The 16,251-nt window shown below is 40.5% G+C and overlaps 1 long non-coding RNA gene across 1 annotated transcript in view; it reads left to right on the top strand.

Moving 5' to 3' along the window:
* The first annotated feature begins 756 nt into the window (after positions 1-756).
* The window catches only part of LOC109145888, a 28,072-nt gene continuing 12,577 nt past the window's right edge, over positions 757-16,251 (top strand). Inside the window, exon 1 of the long non-coding RNA XR_002047566.3 lies at positions 757-1,021. This is a non-coding gene — a long non-coding RNA (uncharacterized LOC109145888). The remainder of the gene's footprint in view (positions 1,022-16,251) is intronic.

Raw genomic sequence — 16,251 nt, 5'->3', positions numbered from 1 at the left:
CATGAGAGCAGTAGGATCATATTGGGTATTTTTCATAAAATGATTTTGGCTTTTGTTTTAGACAGAAAAGCTTCCTAAGTTTAGCAGTCATTTAAAATGCTTTTAAGCATGTAACTGGAATGTAACATGAATTATCATTTCACATTTCACTGCAATTCTTTGCATGCTGTCAGTGATTCCTGGCTCTGTAAATTATGGCTAAGTTAGGCCAACCTACAAATCCTGATATCTTTGCATAATCTCTGTTGTGAATAGTAAAAGCATGTGTATTCTGCTAATCCATATTCAGATAGATCCCTGCAGTCAGAGTGCTAAATATAATTTGGTTTTAGGCCAGGAAAAATAAGTTATCTTTTTTTTTAATATGAAAAAACACTCTGAAGCAAATGAAATATTGCCTTTTTTGCGTCTTTTTGTTTTTAATTTTTTAAAAAATATTCCACAGCAGACGTTCTCCCCACAGAAAACAGCAGGAGAGTTTTCTTACATAATAATCTGACAGATGTGTCATGGTATCTAATCCCTTAAACCTCCAAAGCCCTCTGATAGTGGATGTTTTAAAAGGCCAGATTGAAAAGCATGCTGCTCTTTTATTGAGTCTTTGCCTTCAGTGCCCATTCCACACTTGATCGCTTCATTTTGCTAAAGCACAGTATGCGATAACTTGAAGTCAAGAGAAAAAAAAAATTATATCTTAGAAAGCAGAATTAAAAATACCATTAAAACAATTAATGCCAAAGGAAAATACCATTTAAAAGCTACATTTACATCTGGATTTTTTTTTTGATGCTTTCTCTGAGGTTCTGTCAAGAAGTAAATCAATAATAATTACACACACAAAATGACCAGCAGACTTGCAACTGAACCATCAGGATTTTCCCATTCCTGAACTATGCAGCTGTGTAATCACATTACTGTAACTCTTGTACCTCATGTCTCGGCCTTGCTGTGCCTTCCAGCATCGGGTCCGAGTGCACCACAGGCCGTTCCAACTGGGGGACTCTGGCTTCTACTTGCCTGGGTAAGCACCTGATATTCTTTTTAAAATAACAAAGTCATTAGAAAAGGCTTTGCCTCTTAGCTCACTTTAGCCTTTTCTTTTTCAGAGCAGTTATAGCTTTAATAATCCAAATGTCAGAGGGAACATGAATTCAGAGGTTCAGGGTTTCAGTTAATCATGTTAAATAAGTTCCCCTGATAGTTAGGTACAGCAGCATACAACCTTGTTTCAGCTACCAGGAGTTTTAGAGAACTGAGGTTTGGGTAATCAACATCAGAATACATGTGCCTAATGCACCATTTGCCATAAGCTTGTGTTCTGCATAATTACAAAAAATCATATTAGGTACTATTACATAGTGTTGGATCTGAACTTGTACCTAAACTTAAAGGAAGCAAATGTTTAGAAAGAAAAGCTGACTTCTTTGAGATTTTGACATCTGCAAAAAATGCAGTGTGGTCTTAAATGTGTAGGTAAAAAACGATACTTCAGAATACATAAGAACACCTAGAATTTATTTCAAAAATATTTTTCATATTTGTTTTGATAAAGTCACAGTTTTCTGGTTTTTATAATCCTCATTACTTTTGCTGAGGCAATTATTTGAACTGACTTGAGTTATCTCACCTGATGAGGTTATCAAAGATTTGTGAAATGACACTCTGGGACTGAGAAACTAATCATCTCTTGTTTGATGACACGAACTTGTCTGTCTTTTTTATGAATTCAGCAGCTAACCTTGACTTTACACATGGCCAGTTTCTACATTTTTTGCAGCTTTAAAAAAACCTGTTTTTCAACAGGTTAATCTTATAATGCAGTGATTTCTTTTTACAGTGGGAATTTCTGAGTGATTTTTAGTTTTGTTCAGGCTAAGGTTCTTTATATACCAGCTGTATACACAGAGAATGCAGGATAAAAACAAAAGAGGACAGACAAGAAATGAAGATTATACACAAAGACTTCCAGGTTAAAGTGGTTCTGCCAGTCTAGCAAATGTGAAATACAAGGTTAAAAAAAGAGGTCTTTATTATTTAAGCGGTACAAGATTGCATTATGGACAAGAGGTTTTCATTAATGTAGATTACAGCGCTGTCTAAAGATGGCCTCCAGCCATTGTACATCCCTTCTTCTGGGGTCAGGCTTCTTCTGCTTTTCTTGCAGAGAATTGACCATTGTCAAGTTATCACCTCTCTATGGTTTGCTTGTTTGTATTTAATTATTGTGTGTATACTAAGGAAATCTTGATGGTTCAAATGAACATTAACATTTGGGCTTAATCTACAGCATGCTACAGCATGTGTATTTCTCCTGTACTGGTGAGATTGGATAGTGGATTTCAGACCCTTGTCTCAACGTTGACAGGCACTCTTCGGGAAATCAGTGATACAGGATAAATGTCTAGGCAAATCTGACAGCACATTGCTCGATTTGACTCTTCAGGTCTGTAAAGAATGGGGAATATGAAAGAAGAGAAAAGGCGTTCTCTTCCTTTCCAGCTAGCTGAAGGAACCAACCTCTGTTGGTTGGTTTGATGTTAATTTTACTGTCTTTTGACTAGTGAGGGTTTTCAGAAGCAAGGATTTCCCTTTTCATGGAACCATTTCATTCCAGAATTAGTTGTTTTTTCTGTAATACCTGTCCTTTTGGTACTGTCATAATCCCTCTGAAACAAACTAGGTGTTACTGGGGAGTAGAGTGCCAGCCTTGAGAGCTCGAGCTCTTATAAAACCACTGCTGCCTGTTCTTAGGCAGCTATTTTGGTCAGTTTGACTTAGTTGATGTGTCTCCAAGGGTAATAGTTTTTCTATTGTTGGGAGCACTCTACCAGTTAACCAATTAAGGGAACACAGTAGACTTCACTCTTGCAGTGGATAACAAGGTGAGGGGTCTGCTCAATTCTGTTGCCTTCTGCTCGTGTATGGAATATGCTAAAATATCAGGTTGTGATGAAAGTGCTCTGATTTTTGGAGGCTTAGATGTTCTTTGTGACTTCTGAATGATAATTTGAGCTCAGAATCTCACATGTACTAAACAGCTATGTAAACTGTTAGGCATTTGATCTTCCTTTTAAGTGACAATGACCGTTTTAAAATCATCCTGCCCTTGCTACCTCAACCTGTCATTGATACCCTATAGCCAATCATTTGTTTGAAACCAGAGCTCTGCAACAAGATCAGCGAAGTTGAATTGCAGAGACATTTCTTGAGCAGGCAGCAGCTGAACGCTGCTCATGCACAAAGCCACTGAAACCAAGAGCAGAGAAACTGGTGTGCTGAGATGTGACCAGAATAGTGAGAAAAAAATATTTTTTTCCTTTTTTTTAATTGTTAATTTTAATTTATTTTTGTTTTTTACCTCGCAGTACAAATCAAAATTTGGGTCTCTGGTATCTTAGGATAATACCCTAGATACTGAACTGTAGACGAAGTGTCTTTTCTCATTATGAATAGTACTTACATCAAGCAGAGGAGATTTGACAGGAAAGAAACACCTCCTACTTAGCAATATTTTGATGGACTGGGGTTTTTGTTCATGCTTCACCTTGATGTTTGAATGCTCACTCAAGGGTGTGAGGTATTTTAGATTTCTTTGGTTTAAGAATTTTTTTTTTTTAAATTAAGCAGTGGTGGGCTTTTGCAGGTGGAGAAATAGAACTTAGCTCTCTCTTTCCAGCAGGTGGTTATCAGCTGTCTGTGGACTGGATCAATCAGCTGAGCTCGCAGGCCCCGTGTCCCATCCCTGGCTGCTGGGAGCCTCCCACAGGTGCTGGTGTTGCACCGAGGGCCCGTGCCTGGAGTTGCACAGCCCAGGGTTAGCTGTGCAGATTGTTCTTGTGGATCAAGCCCTTCATTTCTGTGCACCTCTCCTCTCCACCTGTAAAACAGAGGGCATCCCCAGCCTGCAGCATGGCAGGGGAAGAACAGAAGGTGTTTGGGTACTGCCTTGTGCTGGGGGTCTATACAGGCATTTCAGCCAAGGGGGAAATGGCTTTGCTAAGGCAGCTACAGAGGGGGACTAAGGTGTCAGATTTCTGCATAACTTAGTTTTGGTTTAATCTACTGTTTCTATTTGGATCTTTATTCAAAACCAGCTTTTGCAACTGGCCTGAGTTTCATGAAACATGACTGTGCACAATGTCAGATTGTTTCTGTCTAAAATACATAGTTGCTAGGGAAAGATTATTACTAAATGAATAATTGTATTTTTTCCTGTGTTGCTACCACACACACAATTTCTAATATTCTGTCCTCTTAATTTTGATATATACTTTGATATAGTTTATGAACCACATAAGACTTTACCTCTATGACTGAGTTTCAATTTTGCAAAAAAAATCATGGCATGATTTAAAAATTTTTTTTTAAGATTCTGGTTCCTGATTTTTTGACTCTGCTAGTGTTATTTATACCAAATGTATTCTACTTGCAAATAGGGGTTACTGTAAATGAGTACTGTTTATACTTTTGTCAAGTGTTTGCTACATTGTTGAAGTTCCCCATTTAAGAAACCCCAAACAATAAACCTGTTTCCTGATTCTAGAATCATGTTACAGCACTTCCAGATGTTGTCAAATACAATGCTTTAGTGAAGGAGCCTTCAAGAAGGAAACATAAACCAGGGAATCTAGACTAAATGACTTGAAGATGATTTCAGAGGATCTATCATCCTATTCCCTTAAAAATGGGGCAAGAAACTCACTGGTCCTGCCTAAACACTAAGGGAAATTACAGGCAAGAGGTACATAGGTCTCCTCTGCCTCAAGTCTGCTTTCCACTGGATATTTTACCATTTCTATTTTAAAGAACTTTCACAGGTTTACTGCATCTATTTATTAGCAGGAAGGTTACAGTCACTGAGAAACGGCTGAAATGTGCCATGGTCCATCTGTCACCAATTAGATTCACTGTTACCTTTCTACATCCAAAATTTGGATGCCCAGAAATCATGAAGTCAGCTGTCTGGCCATGAAATGTTGCAGGAGAGAATACATAAAATTTCTTACACTGAAACACTTCACTTTTTTACAAATGATCTAATTGTTACTATGGCCAAAATGGTATGCTTGAGACCAGACATTAGAGCAGCTATCTAGAAGAGAAAGAGATATAGTCCTGCTCTAAATACTGTTTATTTAAAAGAGATATGTTAATCTAACTGGATGAAAAAACAGTAGTGTTCCTAATCTAGAGCTGTGGATTCCTCCAGGTACCTAGAGTTAGGCAGCTAGTTAGGAGGAAGGGTGTGCAGCAGGAAATGCCTGGCTTGAGGGGAGAGGAGCTGTGACAGCCAGGTATTCCCCTCTGAATAGGCAATTCTGCGTAATTTCTGTGGGATGCTCTTTGTGTGCCATCACAGCAGTAAAGATGGATCAGGCCAAATTCTGATATTGCTTGCTTCTATGAAGAGCCCATGGGCTTGTGCAGGTGTAATGGGTTGCAAATTAGTGAAATTAGATAATAATTCTGCTGGCACTTCAGAAGGAGAAGTAAAATTCAGAGTCCTTTGCATTTGGCAGAAGCGATTACCTACAAAGGGCTAGCAGGAAAATTATCCATCTGAATCGGCACTTTTGCAAATGAAGCTGCTGGTTAAAACTGGCATTATCTCAAGACCCCTTTCTAGTGAGCTATCAATCAGGAAAACTAGAGATCCTAGGCTCAGTTTTGCTGTGTGACTCTTCTTTGTAACCTAATTGTCATGTACTTTGCCTGCTGTTCACTGGAAAGGCACATGGTGTAATAGCTATCAGTGGTATCCACTGTTAAAAAAACCCAGATAAATTGAAAAATCCATGACATCTTGTGTTGAATGTGGGACTTGCATTATGATACTTTAGAGGGGGGGAGGGGGGGAGCTGCTCGAAGTTGTGTTGTGGTTTGAAATCAGAAGAGATCAGAAGTATCAGAAGGTAGATAGCAGGGAAACGCCCATACTGTGGATGAGTTACGAAGGTTTCTGACTTTGTTGAGAGGGGTTTGTTGCTGCTGTTCTGCTGGGGGATTGAGGCATGTTCGCAGAAACCAAAAGCACTGGGTACCATTATTATAGCAGTTGCTGCAGAATCAGAGAGCAACTGGGGTAGACTGGAGATCCCAGAGTGCAACCCTCCTGCTCAGAACAGGGTCAGCTGGAACAGGTTGCTCAAAGCTGTGTCCAGCTGGGTTTTGAACATCCTCAAGGATGGAAACACTGCAGTCTGTCTGGGCAAAGTGTTCCAGTGTTCAATTGCCCTTACAGGATATAAATAGGTTGTCCATACGCTTAAATGAAATTTCTTGTATTTGTTATGGACAAGTCCTGTACCTTCTAGGTAAATAAACCCTGTGGTTACAACACTGACAGTCTTTAACAACAGTTTTTAACTCTTCCTCCCTCCCCCCCCCCTCCCAGCCATTGGTCCATTGCAATGATTGCAATTAGTACAACCCAAGAAGATTTCAAGATAGTTTTTTTTGTGAAAAAGGCATCACTAAGAAGAACTGGACTTGATTCTAATACTCAAAACCAATATTGACAAGTGTGTACTATTCAAGATTTAGTACTGCTGCAACTCTTTTCTGTCAGCCTCTTATGTAGTGAAGGTCAGAAAGAACACTGCTTTGTAACCAGGCAGAGCTGAAGCTTGACTGTTATTAATTTAATTATGTAAGGATAAAATGGCTGTGGTTCCCATTTGGAGATGTTTAATGTGATAGACATAAATCACTTCAGCACTGTAACATCATTGAAATGAATGGAGCAGCTATAGCTTGTAACATTTCCTGTCTCATCAATTGCAGTCAGAGTTGTTTTCAAATTTTGGATTACATTAAAGTTGCTTCCAGTGTTTGGATGCTTAAATGCAGTAGTTTCTGAAGGTGGCTATGGAGGTCTCCACATATGTTTTCCACTGTGGTTCAGCTGGCATATTCTTGCAGCTGCTGCTTTACAGTTTATTCCAAGAGTTTTGTTTGTGATCTTTTTCCTTCTGAAGCTGTGTCCTGACAGCGCTTCTCTCTCAGCTCACATGGAGAAAACTTGTCGTAAGATCAGGATCTGAATTGGGACCAGTGGTCTGTGCTTATTAACAAAAACGCTTAGGGGGTGCAGATAGGTTAATTGAAGTTAGTTGTGTGTGACCAGGTTGGTTTGTCTTTAATCTCCTATGTTTAAATTTCATATGCACGAAGACAATTAATCCTCTTAACTGCTGTAGACTTTGAATGCTTAGTAAATAAGTGGCCTCTTTAATTGATGCGATGGTGTTTGCCTGTTTAAACCAAAATAAAAGTAAAGAGCTACACTGGGCCTTGAGGGAATCTTCCTCAGTGCAATGAGAGGTTCTATTATGTAAAAGGCTTAAGAGTCTTCCCAGCTCATTATTTTTATAGTACTGTCTGCTTTGCTCTTTTAAGACAATGCGCTTTTTTTTTTTAGCATCAACAATTTTGAGATCAGAGAGCACTTCCTAAGTCAAGGCAAATTAAGCAAGATATTTCAGCACCTGGCAATCAAAGATGCACTTCTCATGCATGAAAGTTAACACTATTTTGGTTTTGTTGGCTTTTTTTTTTTCTCTGAAACCCAAAAAAGTTCCTCTCAAGTGAAGAGCTTGTTATTTTTGCAGTGCATACTTATTTCTTCACACTGAATCATGAAGTGCTTTACAGAGTGTGTATCTAGGGATTAATCACTGGCCAACCAACCAAATTACTGATATTCTGTACCAATAAATCTGTACAATAGTTTTAATGAGATGTGAAGAATATGTTCTTCATTCTTAATTGAGTATTGAATTTTATTCAGGTAGGATGTTAAGACTTATTCCACTGAATGCCATGTTAGTGACACTTAATACAGCACATCCTTTTTTGTACCAGATTTCAGATCATAGCTGTGTTTCTTAAATCATTGTTCAAATGTTGTTTTACTGTGGCCTGTGTGATGAATAGATTAGGTATAATAAGATGGAAGGAAGGACCTGACATTTACAGATAATTTTTCATACATGAGGTATGGTAGAGAGAGGGATTGTTGTCTCATTTGCAGTGAAATCTAAATTCAGATGAGTTTCACAATAAATATTTTGCCAGGCTGCAAATGTCCTCAGTATTGTGCCAGGCAGCAGCTGAGCACAGATGACAATGGTTAGTGCCTCAGCAAGGCTTTTTCCAAAGGTGTCACACTCACTGCCTCAGCTTGATGCTGCATAGCTGTGCTCTGAAGTTCTCAGATCTGATCACACTTACTTATGCATGTAATTGTGTTCATATGTAATTTGTTATTAAATTCACTAATATTCAATAATTTTAGGGAACTAATAATCTATTTTAAGTGCAGTCTGCAGTTTTGAATAGCTTTTCTTTGAGGTTCTTAATTTTTTAACACAACTTTTAAGGTCAGTGGTCTGACTGTGTAAATTATTAAATACTTCTGAATTTTTTATAAATTTTCCCAGCGATGCAGACTGGATTTTTCCTCCTCTTCATAGTTCCTGGATGTGTGCAGTATGGAGGGTGATACTGTACATACTTTGATTTCTTTCAGATCATAGTTAATGTGAAATCTAAGCTCTCATTTTATGAATTCTAGTAGTAACATAAAAAACATCTTGCTCCTTCCAAATAGAATTGACCTGTGTCTTTAGTCTTCATGAGACTGAACAGCAAGTATCATGTTCATCCCATGGTTTGGGCTTCCTCTCTAGTGGAGCCCAGGTACCTCTCTGGATCAGTTCTCAAGGCAAGTCCTGGCGCTGTTGCAGCAGAATTTGACAGTCTGCACTTTTACTGACTCTAAACCTGAAGATTCTGCCCTAGGTCAGACACTGCTCCTCTGAAATTGTGCAGCAACAGGATATCTCTCATTTTAGTAGGGTAACAGTACAGGGAAACATTTTTCAATGTTTTTGTCTGTTTGAGATTCCTGGTTGAAGATCCTTATTTTCTGTATGTGACCTTGACTGTTTTACTTCAACATCTATGTGACTGTGCTAAGGCAACCCAGTGGAATGGGTGCCCTCTCTATAGTTTTGCTCTCTAAGCAAGAATCAACCTTAAAACAAAGTTGGCAACTCATCAGAAAACCCTTTGGTAGTTGGGTAGACACGTTTATAAAGTATCTGTGTAATATAAGGAATGAAAAGCTGCCAAATGCCTCTAGACTGGGAATTCCATGGACAAGTCATCCCCCTCATCTTGACCCTCCCCTCCAGGATTCCTACAGACTGTGAAGAAGTCACACCATGGCCACACCAGTGACAAGGAGTGATATTGAAGTGAGCTTCCTGAGCTGCCTGCAGAATTTACAGTCTGTATTACTTTCCTCTTCATAATTCTTGAGTGGAAGAGATTAACACCTCTGTGTGCTGGCAGCTTTTTCTTTTCCAAATTTATTTATTGGAGAATGCAGTGCTGCTTATCCTTCCTGAGACCCTTCTAGAGGGAGTAAAAGGGCTTACCTGGTAATAGCATATTGCAATGGGCACACAGGATATTAATTATCTGTGGAGCAGATAAACACGCTACCAGTTACTTGCTGTAGCAACAAAACCTGTAAGTCACAAATGAGCTAAAATTTTCCCTGTGCAAAATTTTCAACTGGACTAGTTTATGCTCAAGGGAATTGAGAACTACCCTTTCTGGTATTTCAGTGTCCACATTCTGCCATGGATTGGAAATGCCTGTCTGTAAAGCAATAACTCTGCTAGATAAGCAATTGCTTTAGAAAGAGTTCTCTGAATTTTGAGGCTTGCTTCACTTTCCCATGAGCACATATCTGAAACAGTTCAAATAGTTCTCAGTTGGAGACCACCATTATAGGGTTTGGTGTCTGCAGCCCCCCTCAGTGGGTCTATTTTATCCCTGTGCCTACATTACCTTGTAGCCAAAAAGTAAAAATGTGGTTCAGTAATTGAAAGCATTTAAATTCAAATGTGAATTCAAATCTTTGCAAACATGACATTTATGTTTGAGTCAGCCTTTGGATGCTCGTTGCCCTTAATAAAAATTAGTGCAGTATCTTCCTATCAATGACAGTCACATCAGATACATAACCAGCAGCTGTAAAGAAGCTATAAAGCAAAAATATCATTCATTAGATTTTCAAAACCCAAATAGTTCCCCCTTGCCAGGAAAAAAGCCCAAAAAACCCAAAAACTAGAGAAACATATGTTCTAAGACTAGGAGATTCTCTTCCCCTGTGCTTTTAACTCTAGTATTATTGAGGTATTTGGTAAATGTACCTAAATTTCTTGAGTTTCATTCTTGCTGTAAGGAATACTTTCAAATAGTTCCTGCATGTACCTTATATTTGCAAAATCACTACTCTATACAAAATCTTAGGGAAAGAAATAGAAATGAAGAACAACCTAAAATGTAGAGACTACATACCAAGATAAATGAGTCTGTATATTAGATGCTGCTTATGCTTAACTTGACAACAGATGTCACAGCCTTCAAAACAGCAATTCAAATACAAACCAGGGCTTTTAAATTTTGCTTGTCTGTTTAAAAAGAAGCTTAAATTTATGCTGATGGAATCAGGCAACATCTAATGTTTTCTGTTGCTGCTGGGTGTGTGTTCAGACTGAAGTGACCACCCATCCTGTGTCTTGTGATGTCTGGTCTTGTGAAGCATCTCTGCCCTTCAGGCTGAGCAACCTTGTGCTGTTTCTGATCCAACATGAGCAATGAATGTTCAGCATCTCTGGAAATCAGACACAAATTGTCTCAAGTTGGGTGCCCCAAATCTTCAGAAAATGCTGTTAATTAGGCATTTTGCTGGAGGGTGCTCTCTGAAACCACCATGAGATAGGGTTACTGTGATTGAAGTCCCTTCTACTTTGGCATCTGATTTTAAAATGAGTGACAATAAACACAGTGCCTGATCAAAAGACATGCAAAGCATGGGGTCCCCTCCTGCTGCATATTTATATCTTGCAATGTGTTATAAATACATTTAACTCAGTAGAAACCATTGTAGTTTATATAAATCAGCTGTTATTGAAGAGCCATCCGGTTCATTAGTGTATGTGCTTTTGCTGCTAGAGGCAGAGGGTTTCTAGTGTCAGACCTGTGATGGTCCTCTTGCATCCTTTTCCATTCAAAGTATCAGCAGTTAATTGCTAAAAACTGCAATAGCTTTTGCAAATAAAATATCCAAATCTTTGTCTTTTTAAAAATACCTTTAAATCAGTTACAATGCAAGCACAAAAAAAATATGAGACATGTTTGGCTTGTGAAAAACATTTCTACTTTTCAGAAATAGATGGTCCCTCCTTTTAATGTCTTTTTGGAATATTTTGTGTCAAGGCTGAAGAAGGAAGCTTTCTCTTGTGACTTAATCTAAATTTTTACATACCAGTGTCAGGTGAAAGTAGGGCTCAGTGATTCAGATGTGGTTTTACCTCAAAGATAAATATTATTGCATAGTGAAAGGAGGACCACGAGCCTTACTTTCCCTCCCTGATATTAGGACCACTACCATGATGTGGAACAGAAGTTATCCGTGGACTCAGTAAAATATTTAGATAAGACACAGTTTTATTTGAGCTGTGTCAGAGGCAGAATTGTGCTGCTGGAACCAGCTATGCATCTTAATTCTCTTGCATTCCTGTATATCTGCAAGAATAAAATTGAGAAAGTCAAGAAATATGTAAACTAACGAGAGATATAAAAGATAATTTGATTTGTCATCTACTGTATAGAAATGTGTTACCGTCCAGCAGAAGCACTGACCAAATATGTCTCTAACGTTTGCAAGCTTCCTGAAAGGCCAAAAAAAGCAAAAAAAAAAGCAAGAATAGATATGCAATTTTTCAAAATATAGAAATATCCCTTTTGTTTTGAGTGTGTTAGTTTCTCCTGGGTATAGCTGTTTATTTGCCCAAGACACACCAATGCCTTTTTCTTTTTGTGAAGTTAAATGTTAATCGTGGGAAAGTACCTGTCAAAATAGAGAAGTTACTTCTTTGCAGGGAGGGTGGTAAGGGGAAGGAAGGCTCCTTCTCACCATCTGTTTTCCCTAGGAGGTGGCCCATGTGGAAAATTGCATGTATAACTGTAAAGTCAACTGCTAATGAGCCACTGGGGGTGGTCTTGAAGTAGCATTAGTAAGTCTTCTCAGTCCCCTGCTCATTGTGTTCTATGGATATTAATGTTTGCAATATTCCACGAGTAGGTGAAATGCTATGCAAGTATTATATGCTGACTATGTATCAGCAACAGAGACTAGAAACAAAATAATTTTCTTACAGATCACTGCTGGAACTTGGTGCAACTCTTAGGGAAACAAATCTGCCTGTCTTGCACTCACAGATGCATCAAGGCAATCCTGTTTCCTCAGCATACTTGCAGTGTGACACCAGCTCACTGCATGTGCAGCACTCTGCACCTCTGCAGGAGCCGCTCTGTCATCCAGAGAACTGTGAGAAGCAGCAGCCACCAAGCAAGGCCCTGAGTGCAGATTTAACTTCAAGGCCCTGCGATCTTTGTTTCTGGTGGGACTGTTGTCCTGTTTAAAACAGCATACAGATCTAAGCACCTTGTTGAAGCAAGCTGTAGTCATAGGCAAGAAACTAAAAATCCAGCTTTAACAAAGCTGTCATCAAGTGGTTTGCATCTCCACAGCAGAGCCAGAGGGCAGCTGCTACCTCTGTGCCTTGTTATCAGGAGTTGTGTGTTGGCTCAGGAGGCAGCACAGATCCACTAAACCAAAGAATCTCTAGACATGCATAATTATCAGCTTCCACTGAGTCCTGATTTGGACACCTGGTTCCCTTTCTAGCTGGAGAACTCACATGTTGATAATAGCTGCTCATTTTACAGAAGAGAAGTCTGGAGAGGAAAAAAAATCGTTTCTAATGGTAATATTTACCAAAATCTAGTTAAATGTGGCCAAGAGTTTTGGTGGTCACAGACAACGTGGGGGGATATTATATGTGGGAAAACATGAGCAGCTCACACTTTTTGTTGTTTACTGGCTCAGATAAATTAATTAGTCTGATGGAATAAACAGATTAGTACAGTTCAAAGTATTTATGGAAGTGTTTACTCCATGCTTATTTTGTTCAGTTACACTCACTAGAAGATAACCAGATTGACCTAAACTATATATATACATCTATCTATATCTCAAAATTCTCAACTTGTTTATTTAATGTCCCTGCTGCACTGTTCTTAATAATTTGATGTATGCCATAATCTCAAAAAAAGATTAATGGACTCTTTGTTGGATATAGTAAAGAGAATATTTTTGTTCAGAAGTGTGTCATAAGACACACTGTGTAGGGAATATTTTCACATGTTACGCAGCTGCCTAGTGGATTAAATTCTGTAGCAGAGCCTTCATCAGATATTTTTGGCGTCAAGCTGAAAGGTTGGTGGCATCACTGCTCACTAAATAAGTAAATCCTGATGTGTTTAATGCAACCCTGAAATAACAGTTTGGGATGGTGGTAGTTTAAATGTAGGTAGGATTGGGAAACAGACCCTGGGCAGGAGCAAGTTTTGACAGCAAAGACTGTGCTGGGGAGCAGTGTGCTTTGTTTATATATTCTCTTTTTGTTACAGATTTCTCAGCCTCAGCAGATTAAAGGAGGTTGTGTTTTTTCTGCTTTAAACGTAGTGATACTATATGAGGAAACCTCTTACCCACACACTGATTTAATGAATCTGTAATTTTAGGCTTGTCTTTTTGGAGAGAAGGGATTTTTCGATGTTTCCTGAGGAGATTTTCTGAAAAGCAATAACTGTAATATTAAAAACCTCTAAGTCACCCTTTTTTTCCTCACAGGAAATAACACATCTTTCCTTGCATCTCTAGCAGTATTTAATTATACCCAAATTCTTACAGAATGGCAAATGGCAGGTTGTCTTTGTCACAGAAGATTAGAATTTTTAGATGTGAAATGCAGATTTTGTGGGTCCTGGATTATCTGAGCTTTGCCTGTGTATTGGAGCTCTGACAAATTTTTCCACTTACCTTTGTACTGTAGAAGACACTGAAAGAAATGCTGCTAAGAAATGTGAACTTAACAGTGTGTCTCTAATGTTTGCTATGTGCTCCTGACCATGATACCTCAGCCTGATTTATTACCTGACACTGGAGAACTCCAGTCCCCTGCTGGGTAAGTGTGCTGGCTGGAAAGTGGTGGTAGATGCAGATTTATTTACACAAAACTTCCTTATTCCTTCTGTGTGTTTCTTCTGCCTTGGTGACTGCATGCAGAACCTTTTTCGAGATGGAAAGATGTCTGCACTTTGGTCTGAGGTTTCTTTTTGAATATTCTACAGTTAAGAGTTCTTTTGCCAAATAGCTGTCAAAGAAAGGAGATTTTCTGACCAGAGCATTCTTTGGTAGCTTGGTTAGGGAGTGTAATGCCACAGGAGAATGCTGTTTGCAACTTGGGTTCCCAGTTCTGACTTTTGCAGGTATTGCCTCAGTGTGGCACCAGAAAAATTGCAAGTCATCACCTCTTTGGAGAGTTAATGGTTTGGATGTGACAATCTCTTTTATACCCCCAAGTAAGCCCTTTAGAGCAGTGCTGGAGCTCCAGCTCTTGCTTTTTGTGCTGCCCAAGTCCTGGCGGCTCAGAAGTTGTCCCAGAGCTCACTGTGCCCCTGTGGCCATCCCGTCACAGGGCCGACCCGTGCTGCCGGTGCAAGGCAAACCGGGCCATTCTGCAGGAGCAAAGCCACCTGTGTTAGTCCCCCGCTGGATTGGTTTGTGCTCGGGGGCTGCGTGTCTTGGACACGCATCAGGGGCTCAGCATCAGGTTTGAGCTTCTGCCCCTCGTTTTGGGCTTAGGAGGGGGGAAAGGACAGGCAGAGAAAAGCTGCTGTCCCCGGCTTCCTGTGACCTGCCAGCTCCTCGCTGGAGCACCTTGCAGTGCTGCTGCCAGTGAGCGACCCCGTCTTCCCTTCCCGCATGGCGACATTAGCTGGAGAAGGCGAAGTTCCAGGCCGGAGAGCGGCTGTTTCCCGGGAGGCGCCCGGAGCGGGGGAGCGGCGGGCGGGTCTGGGGCCGCTGCCGGCAGGTGGCGCCAGGCGCCCGGGCCCGGCCCCGGTCCCGGTTTGGGGCCGGTCCGTCCCGGTGCGGGGCCCGTCCCGGTCCCGGTCCCGGTTTGGGGCCGGTCCGTCCCGGTGCGGGGCCCGTCCCGGTCCCGGTCCCGGTTTGGGGCCGGTCCGTCCCGGTGCGGGGCCCGTCCCGGTCCCGGTCCCGGTTTGAGGCCGATCCGTTCCCCTGTGGGGCCTATCCCGGTCCCGGCTCCAGGCACGTTCCCCGTGCGGCGCCCGAACAGCGCCCGGCCACACTCGACTGAGCCGGCGCTGCCTCGCTGCCCCATACGCACCAGGGACAAGGGCTGCGGTCGCTTTTTAGAGTCAGAATTGGAAAAAGAAAATTAAAAAATTAAAAAAAAAATATATTAAAGTACTTCTTTTTGTTATAACTGCTGAGCAGTGTGAATGCCTACACATATTGGGGCTGACTGAAACTCTAATCATTATACTGCAAGAATATTTTTGATGGATTTTCAACAGCTCCAGAATTCCTGTCAGCGTCACTGTGTGGCTTTCTAAAGTTCTTTCCTTTAATGGGTCCCAGGACCCGTGAAAACATTCAGGTCAGTTTAGTACCTGAGTCTTCCCAAGTAATTAGCAGGTAGAATTACTTGGTAGCAGTCAGTGTTTTCTGCTGTAATCTGTCCACAGAAGCTGCAGCAGAGTAATTGCTGTCTCTGGCGACCCTGCAAACATGTCTAATTTAATGTGTCAATAGGGATTTTTCTCTCAGTTTTTTTCATCCCCAGTGCCAGGCTGTGAATTTTCCTTTCAGAAGGCCAGACTCAAAGTGAGATGGATATATTGAACATGTGGATTTAAAGAAAATGTTTTTCCCAGCAACTGTAAACGTGTAAAAGCATTCAGAGCTCATTCTCCTCTCCGCATGACTTTTCAACAGGTTAAATAAATGTATGTAGCAGACTGTTCCACAGTTACTGGAGCAGATAAATGCTAAACTGACCGTGGTGTCTCCTTGCCAGCAGTGCAGTGTTTCCATCCTCCTGACTTCTTCAGGGATGTTCTGGTATTCTCTGATGCTGAGTCAATGATATCAACTACTGGTGAGACACATGTAGGTTTTTAGTCTTCCCTTGATGAACATTTGCTAGTAGTGAAGGAACAGATGGGCTCGGAGCTGCTCCGAGTTCAGATGTGGAGTGAGGGTATTTACAGGGTACTCCACAGGCGGGTTTTGCACCAGCA

The sequence above is a fragment of the Corvus cornix genome, chromosome 8 (assembly GCF_000738735.6).
Source record: "Corvus cornix cornix isolate S_Up_H32 chromosome 8, ASM73873v5, whole genome shotgun sequence".
Classification (NCBI taxonomy): Eukaryota; Metazoa; Chordata; class Aves; order Passeriformes; family Corvidae; genus Corvus; species Corvus cornix.
This window is presented reverse-complemented; position numbering and strand designations above follow the sequence as displayed.